A 20,847-nucleotide genomic window follows, 5' to 3' on the forward strand; every position below is an offset into this window, starting at 1 on the left:
AAAATTCTTTTCTTATATTTTCCTATCTTTAGTGCTGAATTACTACAGAAAACAAAGCTACCATGCGACGGTGAAACCGATTCCGGCAAACACCAACATCAGATTCTGTTTTTATTTTGGTTTTGGATCTGTTTGATAACAACGCCGGCAGTCACATGGTCGCGTCTCTCCCATTTGAGTAACATATGCTCTATTTTCCCGAATTTTCCCATTTCCCTGAGAGTAACGCCCTTGGTTTGCTCATTTCATACTCGGACGCTCTCCATCAAACTCATGCCGTTGTTTCGCCCTTGAAATGCATCTTGTTTGCCTGGCACTGGCAGTCGGGAGAGAAAATTTGCAGCTTTTCACGGTAAAATCGAGCAAACAAAGCAGAACCTGTGATCATTTCAGTCGCTGAACTTAGAAATGGCGGCCGCATTCAACCTACTGGTGAAAACGCACACTGTTGGAAGTTTCCCTTTGCAGGCAGTGCAAAACAGTGAAAATTTTACCTTTCTCGATCCAACGCAGACTTTTTCCATTGTGAACGGTGTGTTTTAGTGTGATTTTGGGGCATACAGGTCCCTTTGAGTGTTGTGTAAGGTTTAAGGTCCGGGGGCGCTTTGACGGTTGCCCAGTTATCGCGAATGGAAAATTTGGTTACATAAGTGTTCCTGGCCATTCGCTGGAGAAAAGTCGATGTTCAATGGAAGTGATTGTTGGCTGGTGGGCGAAAGAAATTTGGGGTGGCTGTAAAAGTTTGTGTTTTGAAAAATGTGACGATTGTTGCAAGCACTGTTTTTTTTATTGCAAAACAAACTACACTATGTGAAAAATCGACATGTTAATATCGTAAACAGTGTTTAGAGGATAAACAAACGGAGTATCAAAAAGGTACGCACCTGGAGATTATATAAGTTTTAACCTTCAATTTCTCCATTCACGCAATATCAGACATCGGCTATGGTAGAGCAAGGAGCAGCCTGTCAAGGTAATTTCCCCCCCTAAAAAGAGCTAACATTAGCATAAACCAACGGTTGCCAAAAAATAATTTGTAAAAACTACCAGAAAGACGCTCCCTGTGTCACTGTGAGTTTTTGCTCCTGCATTGGTTTTCGGTCGAGCTGGGCTCCCCTTGCCGAATTTCGCCCGGCGGCTCTATCGATTTTCTTTGACCTACAGTCGCGCGCTGCAATGACAGCAGAGCAATATATGTTTTGTTTTCATCTGGACGGTGATATTCAAGCTTCTGAAGCTGATTTCGACGTAGCAAACCTGCTCAGTAGATGGGAGTATTGGCCTGCCATATTACATTATTTATAATGGAATGGAGAACCTTTGAATAATTGAATCTTTTTGAGTCAAGATCTCGTTTTATATTAGTCTATCTATTCTTGTAAAGTTTTTTTATGAGTTCACAGCGATAAATAAAACATACAACTTGGACAGTTCTTCGAAATTCGAAATATTTTCAAAGTTATTATATTACATTTAGAATTTAAAAAAGTGATGGTGTTCTACCAGTTAAAACGATGTTAATTGAAAAAATTATTCACAATTGTTACAAATAAAGTGAAACCGCCTTACGATGTAGTTTCGGTGAAAAATTAGGAAATCTCCTGAAATTTTGCATAGTTCTTCTTCACATTATTGACCAGTTTACTACGGAAGCCCTAAAAAATTCTGATTTTGTACAGTAACATGTTATCCGATCATTTTTAGTGAAAATCTGATTTTTTCATTGCGCTTCCATAGTTACCGCACTGATGTGAAGAAATGTGCAAAACTTCTAAACGATTGGTCGAGTAACTTTTGAGTTATACTGTAAACCACAAAACAAGTTTTCGACAAGCCTCCTCCCGTGATTCGCTGTCAACATCTTGTAATAAAAATTTGAGCAAATATTGTTCACTTGTTGCATTATTATACCGAAATTTAATGTATATAGTAACGCTCTCTGTATCGCCAGAACAAACAAAACCCCTGCTGCTTGCGTGAGCGGTATACGGACCTAGATCGTGCATTCGCACTTCGATCGCATTATCCCCAGTATACACGGGAATCTTCATCTTAACGTTATAATACTAAAAAAAATGTTTCCTATTCTTCTAATATATGAATTAATCTACTTCGGATATAATCCTCCTGATTTGTACCAGTACCACATTGTAGATATGTTGTATCTAAAGAATAGAAAATTCTAGAAGGAACAGCCCAATGGGGTTGTACGAACTGTTAACGTAGAACTAAACTTTCAATTATAGAATATTCTGATAATAATAATAATTAATATGTAAGTAGATCTGTATGTATAATAATATTCAAAATATTGTGATTTGACTATCTTGGCGCAGACAGTCGGGTTCTATATGATTTAATTTCGTTATTTAACGCCAATGAAACGCACACTGATATTTCGTCTTTGCACAAATACCTAGATGGAATGCGAATGTATTCAACTTCAAACGTCGCACTGACACAACCACACATGGATTAGACTATGTGGAATGTATAAACCCCTTTATATTATAGCAAAGCACATATGCCAAATTTCTCATCATTTGGACAATTTTAGACCTCCGCCCACTTCGCTTTTGGTACTAAGGGAAAATGTGGAGGAATATATATATATATATATATATATATATATATATATATATATATATATATATATATATATATATATATATATATATATATATATATATATATATATATATATATATATATATATATATATATATATATATATATATATATATATATATATATATATACACATATATATATATATATATATATATATATATATATATATATATATATATATATATATATATATGAAGTATGTCTAATGTAAAAAAGCTCAGAAATCGAACGAAACATTTGATACCTTTGTCTAAATACGAGATGTTGGGGTCATAGGGCTCTTTTCATTCCTATTAAATTTTATCATTTTCTCGTGCATATATCTCTATTATTCTACAATAAATTTTCGGAAAATGTACACTGTCGAACGCGGAAAATTTTCAGGAACAAAAAAATAGATTCATTGCCGGTAAAAATTTTTGACATTAGCTCTACAAGCCTCATTTTTTTCATTAAATATTCTAATACCCCAACTTCCCATATTTTTCCAGTAATAAAAATTTTCTCATGTGATCCCTAAGCGCATTTTAAATAAGATGTGTAATTTAATAAATAATTTATTGTTAAATGGAGTTGATATGTGCAATTTAATGATACAATTGTGGAATCGAGACTAAATGAATGACTGGCGTCCAAAAGGGGCTAACCCACATTTTGCATTTATTCCAGGAAATGGCAAAAACTTCCGCATTTACATATTAACATTGTAAAAATACATTATTTTATCAGTAGTTAATTGACCTATACTGTCTAGCACAAATTAGATCATTTCATGAACTACCTTTCAATTCACGGGAATTTTCGTAGTTCGAGGGGGTACCTAGTGTCCAAAAGGGGCTAACCCACAATTCACACATCTTTTCCTTATCTTTCGTTTTAGAGTTATGGTGTCTTTAGCAAAGTTGTAGTGTGAAATCTAGCGCTTTATTTGATCATTTTATATTAGTTCGGAATTCAGTCGCTAGGGCAGCGCTGCTATCAACTTTTTAATGGAACGAGATAGAAAGATATTGTCTACGACAAAGTTGAATGTCAGATAATTATAAATATATCTTTTGAATATACTAACTTTGTAGGTCCTACAAGTTTTGAAATAAGGCGGATTTTTGAACACATATTCTGTAAGTAAATGTTTTAACTAAAATCTTCTCTATCTCGAAACATATAGGACCTACAAAGTTTGCATCTTCAGAAGATGTGTTTAAAATGATAGGGCCGACAACTTCCTCGCAATTGCGGTTTTTATGTCGTATGTATGTGTGTTTCTTCTTGTCGCTTTGACGTTTTTGGCGTTACCCACATGAACTTTTTAAAAAAAAAACCATTGTTTTGCTCGATTTCATATACATTCCAATGTATGTATGTAAACTTTGAAGTCAAAATTGGAAAAAACGGAAGACATAATTATATAATCCCATAGTGTGCGACAATGCCTCACTAGCTCCTTAAAGTTCTATAAGAGCATGTTTCTAATATGAAAAAAAATCGATAACTCCGCTAATTTTCAACCGATTTTGAGGATTCATAGATCGTTAGATGCTGATGCGTTAGAAGATGTTCTTTCTCCATTTCTATTAAAACAAAAACGCCTTTTTCATAAACATGCTCAGAAATTTTCCGTGGTAATAATACAGAATTGTGTAAATTGAAAATAATATATACAACCAAAAACCAATATCTTTACAAACAATTCTACTTTTTTCGACTGAAAACTGCAAAGATAATGCCACACAACCTCTTTCATTTGTTGTTTCAATAGAACTCTTGGTGTAGTAGTTGTATTGTTTTGACTTCAACATTTCAAGTTCTAGGTCAAGAACGACCAGATGACTTTGCTTTCCTTCAACGATGTGTCGTGTTTCTCCAACGAATAGAACAAAACAACAATCAACTTTCGAGAGATTACAGTTTCCGCTATAACGCCATACGGCCTATTCATACATTGAATATGTTGGCATGCACTACGGCGGGATATCCTCGTTGCAGATAGTTTACATCGGTATAGAAAAACTTATTCTCGGTGTTCTCACTAAGCGAGTCCTGGCGGCAGCAATGATAATGGAAAGAAAGTGCAAAGACAAACCAACACCCACTTAAAAGTCGAGTGTTTTTAAGTAGCCGCATAACCCTAGACTGTGGTTGTCGCTATCTTTACAGGGACACAGTATTCGCTATACACACAAATATATCATTGTAATTTAGTAGTTGAACATTTTTAACTGGATTTTGACAATTAAGTAGACTACCATCTCTTTTGGCCAATTTTTGAAGTCTCGGTCGTTCTTACTAGTGCATCTTATCCGTTGGTTTAACAGAAGTGGTGGTTCAACAAGTGAATCACGATTGTTCTAATGTATTTCTTGAAAAAAAAAATAAACCTATCGAAAAATTCGCTGGCTATCGTTTAAAGGAATCGAAAAAATTTTGGTTTCTAATTTATGGGAGATAAATTTACCATTAAAAAAAATGCGCCATAGGAAAAATGCTGCACAGCCACTACCTTGGGATCAAATTACTTGAACAAATTATTTAATGTGCTGCTTAACTAATATTAACAATTCCATTTGACATATCATCTGATCATTTTTCATATATTTATTCCGTCAAGAAATATTTGTGAAATATATCTGTTTTTCTGTGTTATACCGTAGAGTCACCTTTTAAAGAGAATTAATTTGTTAAAGTACTTAGAAGTTTTATTGCCAAAGCGTCAGTAACCTATTGAAAATTCCGAAATCTTTTATCATTGCGGCACCATGTCATACCGCCCAAAGTCCTATCGTTCGAAGGGTGGTGCGTCGCAACGCCCGCATATTAGGGACCAGTCATGAATTACGTTTCGCGAAAATTGCCCAGAATTGACTCCCCCTTCCCCCATGTAGCAAATTGTCAAAAATTTCTCTATCCTCCCTCCTCTATTACGTAACACGTGTGCTGCTACGTAACGTTCTAGCTTACTCCCCCTCTCCCAAATGTAACAATATATCACAATTTGTCGAACTCCCTCTCCCCCACTCTAAAATAGTTACGTAATTTATGAATGGTCCCTTATATCGCACAAGGCTATTGAATTGGCTAGTTATTATTAAATTGTGCGACAAAAGACCTTTTGAGTGTAACACATATTATTTTGTGTAAAGTATGGAAAATTGGAATTTTTAGATTGTCTCTAGTAGCGTTTTTATAGAAAACCCACCCAGTGACTGCAAATAGATTGTATACAAAGTCTCGATCTCGTATAATGTACTTTTAAAATGAAAAAAAAAGTTAATTAAATATTCAAAAAAAAAATGCGGGCGATGATATATAATTTCGAAACTTTTGAAACCATAGTATCTTCGATGAAGTTAAATAACATAGTATAACGCAACTTTTGATAAAATAATTTTGGGGTCGAAACCTCCCAAATGTAATTATTGAGAATTAACACTCCAACAAAAGGAGCAAGATCTTTGATGTCTTCAGAAAAGTTGTTGAGAATGTCATCTTTGTTGAAAACATGGATGTTTTATGTATGCAGCATATCGAGATATAAAACGATATTAACGATATTTTGTTAAATTCAGTTTTTCTCAATACATCTTTTTGATGTATTTGTATTGCAGTTTATCATCTGACACGTAGTTTTATTGAATACTAGCTAATACCCGTCGCGCATTGCTGCAACTTTCGACGAATAGGAGTAAAACCCAAATTTGTTCCGAAGCGCCATCTGGCGAGCAGATAATGCCCAACCAATATCACACAAACACGCTCCATAACAAATGTCTACTACGTAAAATGTTTTACGGCAATCGGTTAAGCCGTTTGGGGGTCCATAAATCACATGCATACAAACAGTGAGCATTGTGCTTCGAGACGTTCTGGATGGTGTTCGAAAATTCATTAGTGACAATAGATACGGTGCGTCAATTTTTCCATTCAGCAGCTTTTCAACGAACAATGCTTGTTGGGTCCTTCTACGACGTTGCAGCGTATTTAGTCCTATTAATCGACATCGATCAGGATATGGTGGCAAAATTCAATGGCTACTCGAATGAATCGCTTCTGTATGAGACCGACCCTCAGACACTAAGACGTCTGAAGTGAACACCAAATAATAGAGGCCGTTTTCAATATAGGACAGACTAAAGTTTTGATATTGGCAGTTTCCAGGGAGTAAAGTGGTTTTATGCACTACGAATCGGTAAAATCTTTCGCAACCCGATTTCGATGAATCCCCACTGACGAGTAGCTTTTGAAATAACGGCTCAGCGAGGTGCCTCGAATGATAACTTGGAATTCAACAAGGCGCCTAGATCTTGAACTTGCTGGACTCTGGTCAGTGAAATACCGTTAATGCGGTAGTCCAATAAAATCGGTGCTGCAATACGATGGAATGTAAACACCACGCATTTGCGAATACTTACAACTAATTTGTCCTTCTGACACCGTAAGACAAACAAAGTCAGTAGTGCTTGAAGACGTTCGCAGTCCTCGATCGATAGGGTAATTTCGGGAGAGATGCCGCGTCGGGTGAGATGCCGCACTCTCTGTATCTCGTATATAGGGTAACTTTTATACGGTAATATGATATTGTGAGTTTGTTTTTCGAAGAATTACAACACTGGAGATGTAAAATATTCCTTATTATTAACTCACGAAAATTTTATTAATGATTTTTTGCGTCCAGTTGCACTACGGAGTGCCGAAAAATTTTCAGCACCACATTAAAATTCGTTTTTTTTTAAATTGTTCGATTTTTTGATAAATTATGTATCGGTTGAATAGCTGGGAGCTTTTAGAAGGCATTCTGATCATGAGCACGGTCATCCATAATTTCAGGGGTAAATGTCGTCGTACGGCAGCTCTCTCCTACTCCTAGCTAAAATGTATTTTTTCACCTCGGATTGTCATTAAATGATCATTTGCGTCAGGTATATGTAATAAGGTATATCCACAAACTAACGGACCCAACACTATGACATATTGGATTATGAGTCTATTTATCTATATATTTAAACGGGCGATATGATAGTATTAGTTACTTCGGATTATTCTTTAAAGTTTCAGGCACTAATTTTCGTGAACGCATTGATTTGTAGTGATGTCAATATTGGGATTGTAACGAAAATTTCAACAAAGTTATGCTTTTTCAAAATGATTTTTTCAAGAACAAACCTAAGTTATATAAATTCATTGTTGGGAGAAACAGCCAAACACTGTATATCGCTCGCACAAACATATAGATAAAATAGTACCCTTAATTAAGTTACTCCAACTTAACCGGTACACAAGGTTTAGAAAGAAAAATATTTTTAAAATGTTGAATAAAAATATGTTTCTAGAAATGCTACCATTTCTACCCAAAGTTACCCCCTTAAGAAAAGTGAAGGTGCTAGCCTATTTATAGGTGTAATCAAATTTCATGAAATTCAGCTGAAGACACTTAATCACAAAAACATCAACGAGTGCTAAAAACTACTTTTGTTCACCATTTTTCAATTTGTGACCACGGTGTGGCGTCTCATCCGCACATGCGGCATCTCTCCCGAAATTACCTTTTTTGTAAAATGTTCGTGGAAATTTGATGAATTTTTTATCCTGACGAAACCATTTCACAGTATTTTAGAAACTTGTCGCAATTGATAAAAATGATTTCATCAATTATTGAATGGTTTACTTTGATGCAAGATCGATTTTTAGAAATGTGCGGCATCTCTCCCCAAATTACCCTATACTAGCTTACAGTAGCCATGCAAAAACAGTGTTACATCGTTGAAAAACAGAATAAACAATATGGGACTGATGCTGCTGCCTCGAGGAATTCCATACACGGTGGAAAATGTAGTCGAAAAACAGAAGCCGGCCTTGACGTGTGATACTCTGCCAGTTAGATGCGAGGTCCGCCAAGCCACCAATTAATCGTCCATAAGCACCGAGGCGCGACAGTTTGCAAAGAAGAATTCGGTGGTCGATTTTGTCAAAAGCGGCTTTCAAATCAGTGTTAACTGTGTCGATCTGAGATTTTTGAAGTAGAATACTTCTAACGTTTCAATATGGGATCCCGTTTCAAAAATTTCAGTTGAGAAATTTTCCCAGATTTGAAATGCGAGTATCTTCCATTCTACTGGACGAAATCGCAACATTTTTGCACTATCTGATCGGAAATTTGTGCACGTATTTCGTATTAAATTTCGGAATTACTGCGACTACTATAAATAAACCAAAACAAGGATTTTCAGAAAATCCTTTGGAAACAGCGAGGAAAATGCGCAATTTGCCAGCATATCCCACGCAGAGCCGTCAAAAAGGAGCATGTAAGCGTTTCATTACATACGGGAATGTTATATATACAGGTCACGCGAGCTTGTTTTGTATCAGTGGGTGCTCGCTTACCACACGAGCAACATGCTCGTCCGGACGGTACAATGAGCGGTATCATGTTTGCGTTCCCGTACCAAGCGTCATCGCAAGGTTCTTCGTGATAAAATCCAGGGAATCACCAAATTCGGCGTCTGGCTCGTCGTGGTGGTGTAAAATGCATCTCTAATTTAATCTACGAATGCTGATGGTGTGCAGAAAAATGTCATCCGAGATGCCTTGACCTACACTGAACACGCCAAGCGCATAACCGCAATGAATGTCGTCTATACTCTGAAGCGGCAGGGACGCACTTTGTATGGATTTGGAAGTTGAAAAGGTAGAACTCACTTGCATCATTATAAAAAAGGCCCTTTTCAGGGCCACCAAAACCATTTCAAAGAATAAGTTTGCATTTTCTGTTTCATGGACTGTTTCTCCCTGGAGAGCAATTTGGGTTAAACCCTAAATTAAGATTTATTTCAGTACGTAAATTGCAAATATGGTCAGAAACAAACTGGAGTGAAGTGGAAAACATTTTTACTAGGCGCATTCAAAAAAGGTTCCAATTCTCAAACATTTTACCAAGGTGCCGTATTACATTACTCTCTTTACCCTGAGTGTTCGGTAATCTCCGTAGTGGAAACACAATTTCAATTTTGTTCTTTATCAAAAATATGTGGTCGACCAACAAAGGGGTGGAGCTACGACGAACACATATTGAGGACAACACAAAAAGGACGAGCTTACATTGTGCTGTAATCAGGTATAAAAACTCAGCATGCTGTTGCTCATGATCAGTTCGTTTCCAGCATCAGCATACAGCAGTTCGTTTGCAGCATCTCCCGCAAAATTCAAACCGCAGTCCGTTTGCTGCTGTCAGAAGAGTTGGCCAAGCACGCCGTCTTCGATGGCACCAAAACTGTTACCATATACACCAGCACCAAGTAAATTTCGAACACTGCCCAAAGAATGAAATTGAAGTTTTGTTATTACAAGCATCAGCTTGTCAAGAGCGTTGGATGGTAAGTGAGCCACTTGTGAACAATACCGTCGCTTTCACGAGAATGGCACAAAATCAAAAGTTATTTGTGATTTATTGACATTTTAGTGTAATGATTCAATTTACAAAAATCGAACGTTTTCAAACGTTTCGATATAGGTGCTCCGTTTCAAAATTTTCGGCCAGAATGCTGCCTGTTTTTTCAAACGTGAAAATCTGCTGTTGTATTGAATGAAAACCTTCGATTTTTGCGCTGATTGGAAATAGTTGTGACTAATTCTGTAGAATGTACAATTACTGAAATAACGGATTTTGTGAAAGCAGTGGTTGGTCCGTACAATTCGATTCCAAGCGAGCCAGACTAGTTTTCGTTGGAAGGTCCACCTCTGACAATAGAAGTAAACTATTTTATTTTGAATTCAACTACAACTTCCTTGAAAACAGCACAGCTGAAAAACTTTTGGGAAAAACGCGCAAACCTAAATTTTCCACTATAATGGAAACTGCCTGTGCCCAGCCGCACTGCATCATCAAGATTGATAGTAATTCAAGCCGGGAGGAAAGAGGTTGTAAGGCAATGGAAAACGAAAATTTCATTTATATCTTACTGGAATATAATTGGCTGGTCCTGAAAAGAACTTGTTCGTTTGTGGTTTATATTGGGTCACAATTTAGGCATGCTCGATTGCTGATAGCTGTGAATTTCTCGCAGGGCGACAGTTTCTGTTCAGTAGTGATGAGGCTTCCTAACGCCAACCGTGACTGGGGCACTTTTACACGGCCTTCGTTGCTTACTGCTTGCGGGGAGGCTTTCCTCCGGTGGACTTACGAGCGGTATGTTTGGTACGGGCCATTTATCAACAAAGAATCGAATTGAAATTTTGTTATTACAAGCATCCGAAAGTAGCTTGCCAAGAGCGTTCGATGGCAAGTGAGCTACTTGTGAACAATATCGTAGATTTCACGTAGAATGACACAAAATAAAAAGTTATCATTTGTGTGTTTGTTTACAGTTTCGTGTTTACTAGGCGCATTCAAAAACGGTTTCAATTCTCAAACATTTTACCAAAGTGCCGTATTACATTACTCTTTTTACCCTGAGTGTTCGATAACCTCCGTATTGGAAACACAATTTCAATTTTGTTCTTTATCAAAAATATGTGGTCGACCAACAAAGGGGTGGAGCTACGAAGAACACATATTGAGGACAACACAAAAAAGGACGAGCTTACATTGTGCTGTAGTCAGGTATAAAAACTCAGCATGCTGTTGTTCACGATCAGTTCGTTCGCAGCATCAGCATGCAGCAGTTCGTTTGCAGCATCTCCCGCAAAATTCAAACCGCAGTCCGTTTGCTGCTGTCAGAACAGTTGGCCAAGCACGCCGTCTTCGATGGCACCAAAACTGTTACCATATACACCAGCACCAAGTAAATTTCGAACACTGCCCAAAGAAAAGGCCCTTTTCAGGGCCATCAATTTATCGACAAAGAATCGAATTGAAATTTTATTACAAGCATCAGAAAGTGGCTTGCCAAGAGCGTTGGATGGTAAGTGAGCCACTTGTGAACAATATCGTCGCTTTCAAGTAGAATGGCACAAAATAAAAAAGTTATTTGTGTGATTTATAGACAGGTTAGTGTAATGATTCAATTTACAAAAATGTAGAATGTTCAATTACTGAAAATAACAGATTTTGTGAAAGCAGTGGTTGGTCCATACAATTCGATTCCAAGCGAGCCAGACTAGTTTTCGTTGGAAGGTCCATCTCTGACAATAAAAATAAACTATTTTATTTTGAATTCAACTACAACTTCTTTGAAAACAGCACAGCTAAAAACTTTTGGGAAAAACGCGCAAACCTAAATTTTCCACCATAATAAAAACTAGTGCCCCGCCGCACAGCATCATCAAGATTGATAGTTATTCAAGCCGGGTGGAAAGGGAGAGGGAGGTTGTAAGGCAATGGAACATTTCATTTATAATAATAATACTTTATAATTGGCTGGTTCTGAAAACAACTTGTTGGTTTGTGGTTTATTTTGGGTCACAATTTAGGCCCGCTCGATTTCTGATAGCTGTGAATTTTTCGCAGGGCGACTGTTTCTGTTCGGTAGCGATGAGGCTCTTAACGCCAACCGTGACTGGGGCACTTTTACACGGCCTTCGTTGCCAACCAGCCCGCTGTCAAGGACGACGTCTGTGTACAGCCAGCTTCACTGCCATGAAAGGCAAAACATTGATTTTGTACCGAATGATTAGAAGCTGTATTTAGTTACAAAATGTCGAATAAATTAAATTATTAAATCATCCCACAAGATGCAAAACGTCGTGTGGAATGCTTGAATATCGAGCATAGTGCCGAACATAATTCTTTGTTTGGGGCTTTATAGCTATAACGCCCCATATATGTCGGTCGCTGTCAAACTCCATATGATGGTATAGGGTTGCCAGGGGGTTGTTGCTAACTGCTTGCGGGGAGCCTTTCCTCCGGTGGACTTACGAGCGGTTTGTTTGGTACAGGCCATGTAGCGAAAAATGCTGATCTGCTACTTCTCTGATGCTGGTAGTAGGACGACGGTCAAACGCTCGTTTGCGTGCCTTCATTCATAAAAGTTCAACAATATTTTCAAAGAATGTTGCAAATTGTCAACTTCATAATTCCAAAAATACTCCAAATAAACTATGAATGTGCTAAAGTCGACAAAATCGCATAGAAATTGCTTATTCCAGAGCAGAATTTACCGGTCTAAAGTGTATTCTACTTCACTCCGGTTATGTCTCTGACATTACCCACCCATCTTTTTTATTTCAAGAAGTTTTAACCTTAGGGTCATTCGCCTCTTCGGATTGGAAAAATGTCTATTGAAAAATTTCTAACCCTATGTGCTGGGTCGGGTCTCGAACCCAGGTGCGCTGCGTACCGTAAAACGGGGGAACATTGATCAATTTTTCTACATTTTTTCGAATAAGTTTCTTCAAATCAGGTAGATGTAACTGTTTGCATTTTTAAGACAAGTACTGGTACCCATAGATTGAAAACGTCCAAATTGTTTGGTAATTTATTTCGTTTAACTATAAAAATGAAATACATTTGTTGTAAATTTTGATCCGTTGTTTTCGGGGTAACTTTGATCAGTAAAATATGTCTATCGAAATAAGAGATAACGCTCCAAATGTTGTGTAAATTGCATATCTGCAGGCGATTTTATGGCCCTATATTGTGTCGTCTTGTAAGAAAAGAAAATTCCCTGGAAGGATACGGCCGACTTTTATCAAACTTTTTCGAGAGAATAGCCGAAATAAAATAATTAGAAATAAAAATCTCGGATTTTTTTAATAAATTATTGAATAGTTTCGGTTTCTAAAAAGGCGATCAGCTCAGTTGTTTGATTTCATTAATATACAAGGAATTGTTTGAACAGATTGGAACGATGCATGAAAGTTGAATCATTTTCAATTTGAATTTGTTTTCATAAAAGGTACATTAAATGACAAAATAATCGTTGCCGGTAGATGCTGAACGTGTTCAGAATATGGTTTGTATTTTGTTTCGATGATTTTGTTAGAGGGAATCATCCTATCGTACGTTAATGACAAAAGTCTCATTTAATCACACTTACCCCGGTGATCAAAGATACCCCGTTTTACGGTACAAGGCAATCGATTTACCAACTACGCTACGCCCACCCCCAATCTGAGATTTTTCGATCTTTTTGATGCATGTGGAGGTTAACTCCAATAAAACTGTCGAGTTAGATCATCCAGGCACGAAACCGTGTTGATCGAATGAAATGTAATTACGAGTGCTTTCCAGAATCATGAGTCTTACTATAATTTCAAATAACTTTGAAGCAGCAGACAGGCTAGTTATACCACGATAAGTCCTCTCGTTTCGTCGATCTCCGTTTTTGAAGACAGGCAACATTATGGATTATTTCCAAAAAACTGGAATTTTCCCACAGCACATTAATGGTTGAAAATACAGCGCAGAGGTTTTTATAAATTGGCAAGCCAGCGACGAAATATTACTACAGGAATGTATGCTTTAGAAAACTCATACCTTTGAAAAAAAGTGTATATCATTGTTCTAAACAACTTTACAGAAGGTCAATTTTAGAATGATTATTAACAGTTATAGAAGAACAACTTGGTGTAGGGGGGTTGGGGGAGGGGTCTGGGGTGTTAAAGGGGTTCAGCGTGAAAAAAAAAACACTTTCTTTTGTGATTATATTTTCAGAACTTTAGGTGAAGTGGATTGATCAAAATGTTTGTAAAATATGATTTATCATTTCAATAACATACTGTAATTTTTTCCGCAAATATACCAACAAGCGACTCGGTGACGAAGCTTTTAGTAGAACGTCTCGGGAAAAACATGATTTGTGGTGTTACCTGCCATTCAAAAACTACAAAACCTATTTATTTCAAACTTTGCATACACATTCCATGTATAAACCCCTACGTTGAGTTTTTTGTTTGTCCAGTAGCGTAAAATAAATATCTTTTCGGGATAATTTTTAAATTTTATGGTTTTCCTATGCGCAGTTGTGTATCTACGTTCCTATAGTTGTAAGTTCATGTTCCCACAGTTGTGTTTTCTGTTTTTCCCTTATCCCTCATTGATTATTGCATACCATTATGACAAATTTAATGCTTAGAACATTAAGCATTAATAAATTGTGATAGTATAAGGAAATTGATTATATTTTCAGTTTATTTGGTATGTAAATCATAAAGAATTTAATTAAACGAGAACAATTACTATCGATAAATTAAACAACTGGCTACCAGAATACTTACTTCAAATTTGCCATTAAATGTAAGTTTCGTAATTTGTTGTCATTTTGACGTTGTCAAACTCGTTAAGACGACTCCAATAGATTGGATAGAAAAAATATGTTGTATACTGTCAAACTCTGTATGCAGAGAATATAAGGAAACACAAGTATTAAGTTGTGTTAATTCTCAACTGTTTGAAAGAGTGTGTGCTAGAATCAGAGAGTAGACAAATAAATTGTGAGCCAGAATGATATAGTATGTGAGCAGTATTGAAAACGTGAAAGAAAACCTCTTATCGTACCAGATTGAGATGAACGGAAAATGATAGCAGAATGGCAGGCTGTCGTGACAAAGTAGTTGGAAACTCGGTTTTAAGCAGAAAAATAGCAATAACTATACTTTTTGATATTGAAATGTACAGCTTTTGTTTTGTTTTCAATTAGTCATGCACTTAGAAGAAAACTGGTTTTGCTAGTAAATACAACTATACCAATACCGCAGGCTGTCTTGACCCCATAGTTGCGATACACGTTTTACATTTCTTATAAAAGGAAATGTATAGAATTCGCTCAAACTTTCAAGGCCTGGAAGGCCGAGTCATATACCAATCGACTCAGCTTGACGATTTGGGATAATCTCTGTATGTGTGTGCGCGTTTGTGCTATGCGGCAAACTCTCATTCGTGTTTCTCAGCGATGATTGAACCGATCTTATCCAAACCAATTTAAAATGAAAGGACTGACACCCAGACAGAACACTAATTTGATTTTCAGTTTCCGAGATATGTAAAATGCGCGTGAAAAAAATCATTTTTGGCAGTTTTCTAAGTTAACTATGAAAACTTAGTTACAGAATTTATATATCCTTAGGAAGCTTATATGAATATTTATCGATTGAGCTATTGTGTATTTATATCAAAGCTATCAAAAGAAATATTTAACATTAAATACGGTTGAAGAAAATATCTAAAAATAAGGGCAAAACCATGCAATCAATTATTAATGCCAATATGGCTAATTTTAGGCCAATAATGTCTTCGGAGAATTTAATGGATGCAATATGTTTTTTTAAATATTGTGTTTTCACAGATTAATCACAGATAAGTGAGATATTCCCATTAATTTTCTTTTAGTTTCGTTTAAGTAGAACAAATTTCTCATCACACTGTTAGGTGGATTACAATCAAAAAAATTTTTTTTTTACGTTCCTTATGAAAGAAAAGTGTGGAATTCGCTCAAATTTTTAAGATTTTTTTCGGAGGACCAGAGGGCCGAGTGTTACATACTAATCGTCGCAGCTCAACTTTGTTTTACTTACGGTTCCAGTTCGGGTGGTCTGAAGTCTTTCAAATATTTATCCATTATCAATTTAATATACCTATAAGAAGATAATTAGAATCTTTTAGAAGATATTCTATAAAAATTTATTTGAAATATAATTATTTTTCTGAGTGAAAAGTCATCCCGTATTCCCTCCCTCGTTCTTCTTGATTGCCATGATTGAAGTGATTTCCGATTTTATTTCAACCACTGCTGCAACGAATCGATCTAGTTTCTACATAAATATTATGAAATCACATAGATGTTTTCAAACCACCGCAAGGCAAGAGACGCTATAACGTTTCGCCAAGAGAAGGCCAAGAGGCTCGTATTGCAGCTCTCTAATCATCGGCATGCCCATAAAGCATCAGATAATTACTACCGTTTTGCTACTAATTGTTGTACACTCATTCATCCGGCTCATCCGTTTTTTTTTTTCTTATCAATCCCTCCTTCGAATAAACACACGTGTTAGCGTTAACGCTAAGTCCTGCCTGAATGGCGTGCCGGTTAAGGTCATGGATTTTTCGATCATGGTGTAGTGAGCAGTGCACTGCGGTTGATATCAATGCAGTGTGGGTTTACTGCATCGATGAACATACGGGAATGAATTAACGGTTAAACCAACACAAGTTAAGGAAACATATGCTTCTGATAGGCGTCATCCAACCGCAGCGGAACGCACGTGTTTAGGGTATTGAAACGATTAAAGCAAAATGTGACTCTAGAATGTATTGGTGTGAAATCCCGGGGGATCGAATAGTATGGATGCTTGTAGGTGTTTGCTTATTTGGTTTTAAGCTTACAGTTCATTCGTTTGTTCGCAATAAGCTGTTTATAAGCGTGATAAATTCTAGAGAAAATTTAGAATAGGACGTAAGTAACAATGAGAGATTCTCTTTGGGGTCTTTCTCTTCTGTTCATTACTCGGGTATTTCAACATTTACTACTCTACTCTTTGCATAATATTCTAGTAAAAACCGACGGCTATCGATATGTACTGAAAAATTAGTGCAAAGTGTTGTAATGACGTGGTAATAAATGAAAGAGAAAGTAAACAAAGAGAGGCTCTCAATGTTACTTACGTCCTATTGAAAATTTTCTCTAGCATTATTCACTACATTATTTTGTTCAATTATATTTGTTTGAAAACACCAAATTTGTATGCACTGCCGAATTTCTTGGACGTGTGTGTATTCGTCCAAGACTCTTCTTTAGTTTTTTAGTAACATATAGTGCATTTAACTGGAACTGAAAACCAATCAACAGGCTCGTTTCTCTTGAGTTGCGTATTGTTTTTAATATTGCGGGAATAGTGAGTGAAATTTTGCATATTGATTTTATCGTTCATTTAAATAATTGTTGCCAAGTACGTGAGTCATTCGATCTGTTGAAAAGTATCATCACGCCTGCAGCACATCTGAACCTTTCTGTTTTATACACTGTTTTGATTGATTGAATATTTGAGGGGGAGAAGAAGATAAGGAATACTGCGGTGAAATTTCACGAATTCATTAATTCGGAGCAGGATTTTGGAGAGATCGTTTTGTGTTATTTCCTAATGCGTAAGTTTATTTTTCCCAATTATTCTGGAAATCGGACTTTGATTGCACAATAGAGCGATTATCTTTCATCTCCAGGGTTAAACATTTGCACATCATGGATATGAATAATACATCAATGAATATTTGCAGACAAGCTTATATTCATCTTATCATTAAGCTATACTTTCTATGTTTACTATTTTTATAATTCGGCTACGTTAATGTTTTATTACAAAAATACATATTGGCCAAAAAACCTTCAACAATAGTAACAATTTTACAAATTTCTCCAGTTCTATATAAAATAACTCATGAAAATTGGGAATCGTTTTGGATTCGTTTTTTGAACAAGGCTCAATCCGTCAAACATTCGTATTTGCCGATTCGTATGATGTTCAAATACTAGTTTAAGAAGCTTTTACGTTCCGTTGGGTCACCTGAAATTTCACTAAAAGCTTTATATGTAAACCATAGTGTACTTTTTTAAGTATTGTTAAATTTTTGGGTTCTTGGGCAATTGAGTCATACAGTTTTCCCGCTAATTAAATAACATTAATTTACGCTAATTTACAATTAAGCAAAAGCATTGAAATGTAATGCACAAGCGAAGTCTTGGCATGATATTTAGAATAATTTGTTGGTTAAAAATGTGGCAAAATGGCAGACTTAAACATTATGTAAAAAAAACTGTATCCTTGTCGTAAAATCAGTATCAGCTCAATTTTTTTCACTAAGTTGCTTAAAGGTCCGTTCGTATGTTTTCGTATGTAGGTCCCAAATCCCAACAATGTTTGTCTCTAAACAACTCGATATATTCTTAGAAAATCCCAAAAAAATTATCAATTTCTCAAATAATTTGTTCAATTATTTGCGGTATCAAGTAAATTTCAATCTTAATTGCTCTCAATTTAGCCGTCTTAAGTACTTTGCTTCGTTGTGTTCGAAATAGGTAAGTGAATCTTCAGCGATTTCCAATATTTGGTCGACCTTAATTCTTTCTTGGTCAGTCAATAAAATTTTTTGAAAATTCCTGCCATTTTTTTTTCCATTTTGACGATATTCTATTCTTGCTCTTTCAGATACTGAAAAAATTGGACATGATAGAGAATTTTCGCAGAAATCTGTATAAATTGTTGGGTCTTTGCAATTCCATTAATGATACACCTGTTATATAGAATGTTTAAGTTGAATAAAATAATAGTAACTTGAATACATATAAACGTTGAAACCTATATACATTTGCATCGATGGATATACATTTTGCATCGTTTCATTACCGTTACCATTTTGCATCGTTTCATTACGTTACCGTATACCATTTGCAATAGAACAGAATCTCACAAAGATAAAAATGCAAACTCTTTCGCAATGGTAAAACAATTTCAGTTTAGCTAGTGCATAAATCACAAAACATGCCAATAAATTCCTGCTTTGAATAATTTCGTCAAAAATATGGAACAAATACTGATATTGCTACGGGGTTGAATGAACTTTTTATAAGTTCATTATTGTGTTTCCTAATTATGCACCACAAAGGCGAACCGCTCTACTGAGCGACCTAGACGTCCGCCATTTTACTCTCTTAACTCTTAACCGTTATGTGTCCGACGCTGTACCCGGGTACCGTTTTAGGTTTCAATTAATGAAATTGCCATTGATATAGTAAGGGGAGAGTGAGGAGGGGGGGGGGGGGGGTACCCACGTCGGCCTGTTACGTAGTAAACATGACTCTAGGAACTCATCCACTTTTAGACTTGGTAAATATGAATCGGGTAACTTCATTCAGTTCTGGATTTCTGGAAGCATGTTACAATGCTGGGATACTATTTGTGAATTTCAATGGAATACCGGCAACATGGGTATCAAAATTCTTGGAATTGCATCAGTAGGCTGTATCTCATGGTTTTGGAACTATTTGGTGATTTGACCCCGGAACGGACATTCCGGAGTAGGTTCCCATGGGGCCGTTAGTGGCCATTCCATTCCAATTCCATTTTTCAAATTTCCATGGGGTCCCGTAACAATAAATAACAGACTTCTGAGACAATTTGAAGAGTTTTGATACTCATATTGCTGGGACATTATTAAAATTTACAAATCATACCCTAGTACTGGAACATTATTCCGCATAATCCGGATTACCAAGAACCAGATCCATTCATCCGGAAGAGTTCCTGAATCCAAAATATCTACAACTGTCCAAATCGGTTAAAGGAAGCCATAGTTATGAGCATTTCAATTTGTGGGTACCCGGGTACCCTCGTTGGCCTGTTAAAGATGTTTTTTGTTGGACACAACGGTTAAACTTAATTATTTTAGCCCCTATGAATATATACTACATTCACAAACGACCGGAAAACATTCGTTGCGCTTGTAGATCTCAAAACCAAGGAGCTATTCGATGATCTAGAAACTCTGTTAGGGTAAATCTGTGTGAGATACCGAACCTTATTGAAAAATGATATTTGTTCAAAATAACTCGCTAAATATAAACTTTTTTTTTATTGTTCTTCACACTTCAGGAAAAGACATCGCACCATAGAAATGTTGGAGAAAAGAAGTAGTTATTTTTTGGCATGATTCGTAAAAATTAACGCAAAACCGTAACAAACATCCATATTCAAAAACAGCGCTGGCAATTCTACAGCCTGATATGAATAAGCAACTACTACTGACGTTACTGTATACACCACAAAATTCACAAACTCATATACACTCGCGCCAATACCTCGATTCTATATACAAGATCTCGAGATATGCATACGAACACGTTGCCATTGTCAATGAAGAACATATTTGCCGTGACGAATTGCTCATGATACAAAGAATATAAAAATTGTGACTTTCTATCATTTAACAAATATACATACCTGCTGCTTCTCAGGTTTTTTCCCATCTTTTTCAATTAAGAAACGGGGAATGGATTATTACCTAATGTAACATTTGGTAACGTATGAGATAGGGGGTGTAAATTAGAATGTTAAGCTGGTGTTTATAATTTTTAATACTTTATACCACAATTTGTATTAGAATTTTTTAGAGCAAAGGACAATAACTGCGTCGTTATGTAAGTGTATTATTCGTATTCCTAAATATCTTGAAAGTATTAATGAGAACCAATGATTACCAAGAGTACCGAATGCTACACAGATCATAGTTACTTGGTGTAAGTAGTAAACAAAATTTATAGAAAGTTTGTATAATTTGAATATTATTTCACTCGTGTA

General features: G+C 36.1%; 1 protein-coding gene across 22 annotated transcripts in view; it reads left to right on the forward strand.

Annotated features, from left to right (window-relative positions):
* The first annotated feature begins 365 nt into the window (after positions 1–365).
* LOC131682192 (sodium/hydrogen exchanger 3) overlaps positions 366–20,847 on the forward strand; it is a 175,412-nt gene continuing 154,930 nt past the window's right edge. For 14 of the 22 annotated variants that reach the window (XR_009304042.1, XR_009304041.1, XR_009304043.1 and 11 more), the window contains exon 1: positions 366–973. The gene's annotated coding sequence lies outside the window, so the exon portion shown is untranslated. The remainder of the gene's footprint in view (positions 974–20,847) is intronic. The other 8 variants (XM_058963498.1, XM_058963503.1, XM_058963505.1 and 5 more) reach the window with 2 other exon arrangements.

Source organism: Topomyia yanbarensis, chromosome 2, assembly GCF_030247195.1.
Source record: "Topomyia yanbarensis strain Yona2022 chromosome 2, ASM3024719v1, whole genome shotgun sequence".
NCBI classification, from domain to species: domain Eukaryota; kingdom Metazoa; phylum Arthropoda; class Insecta; order Diptera; family Culicidae; genus Topomyia; species Topomyia yanbarensis.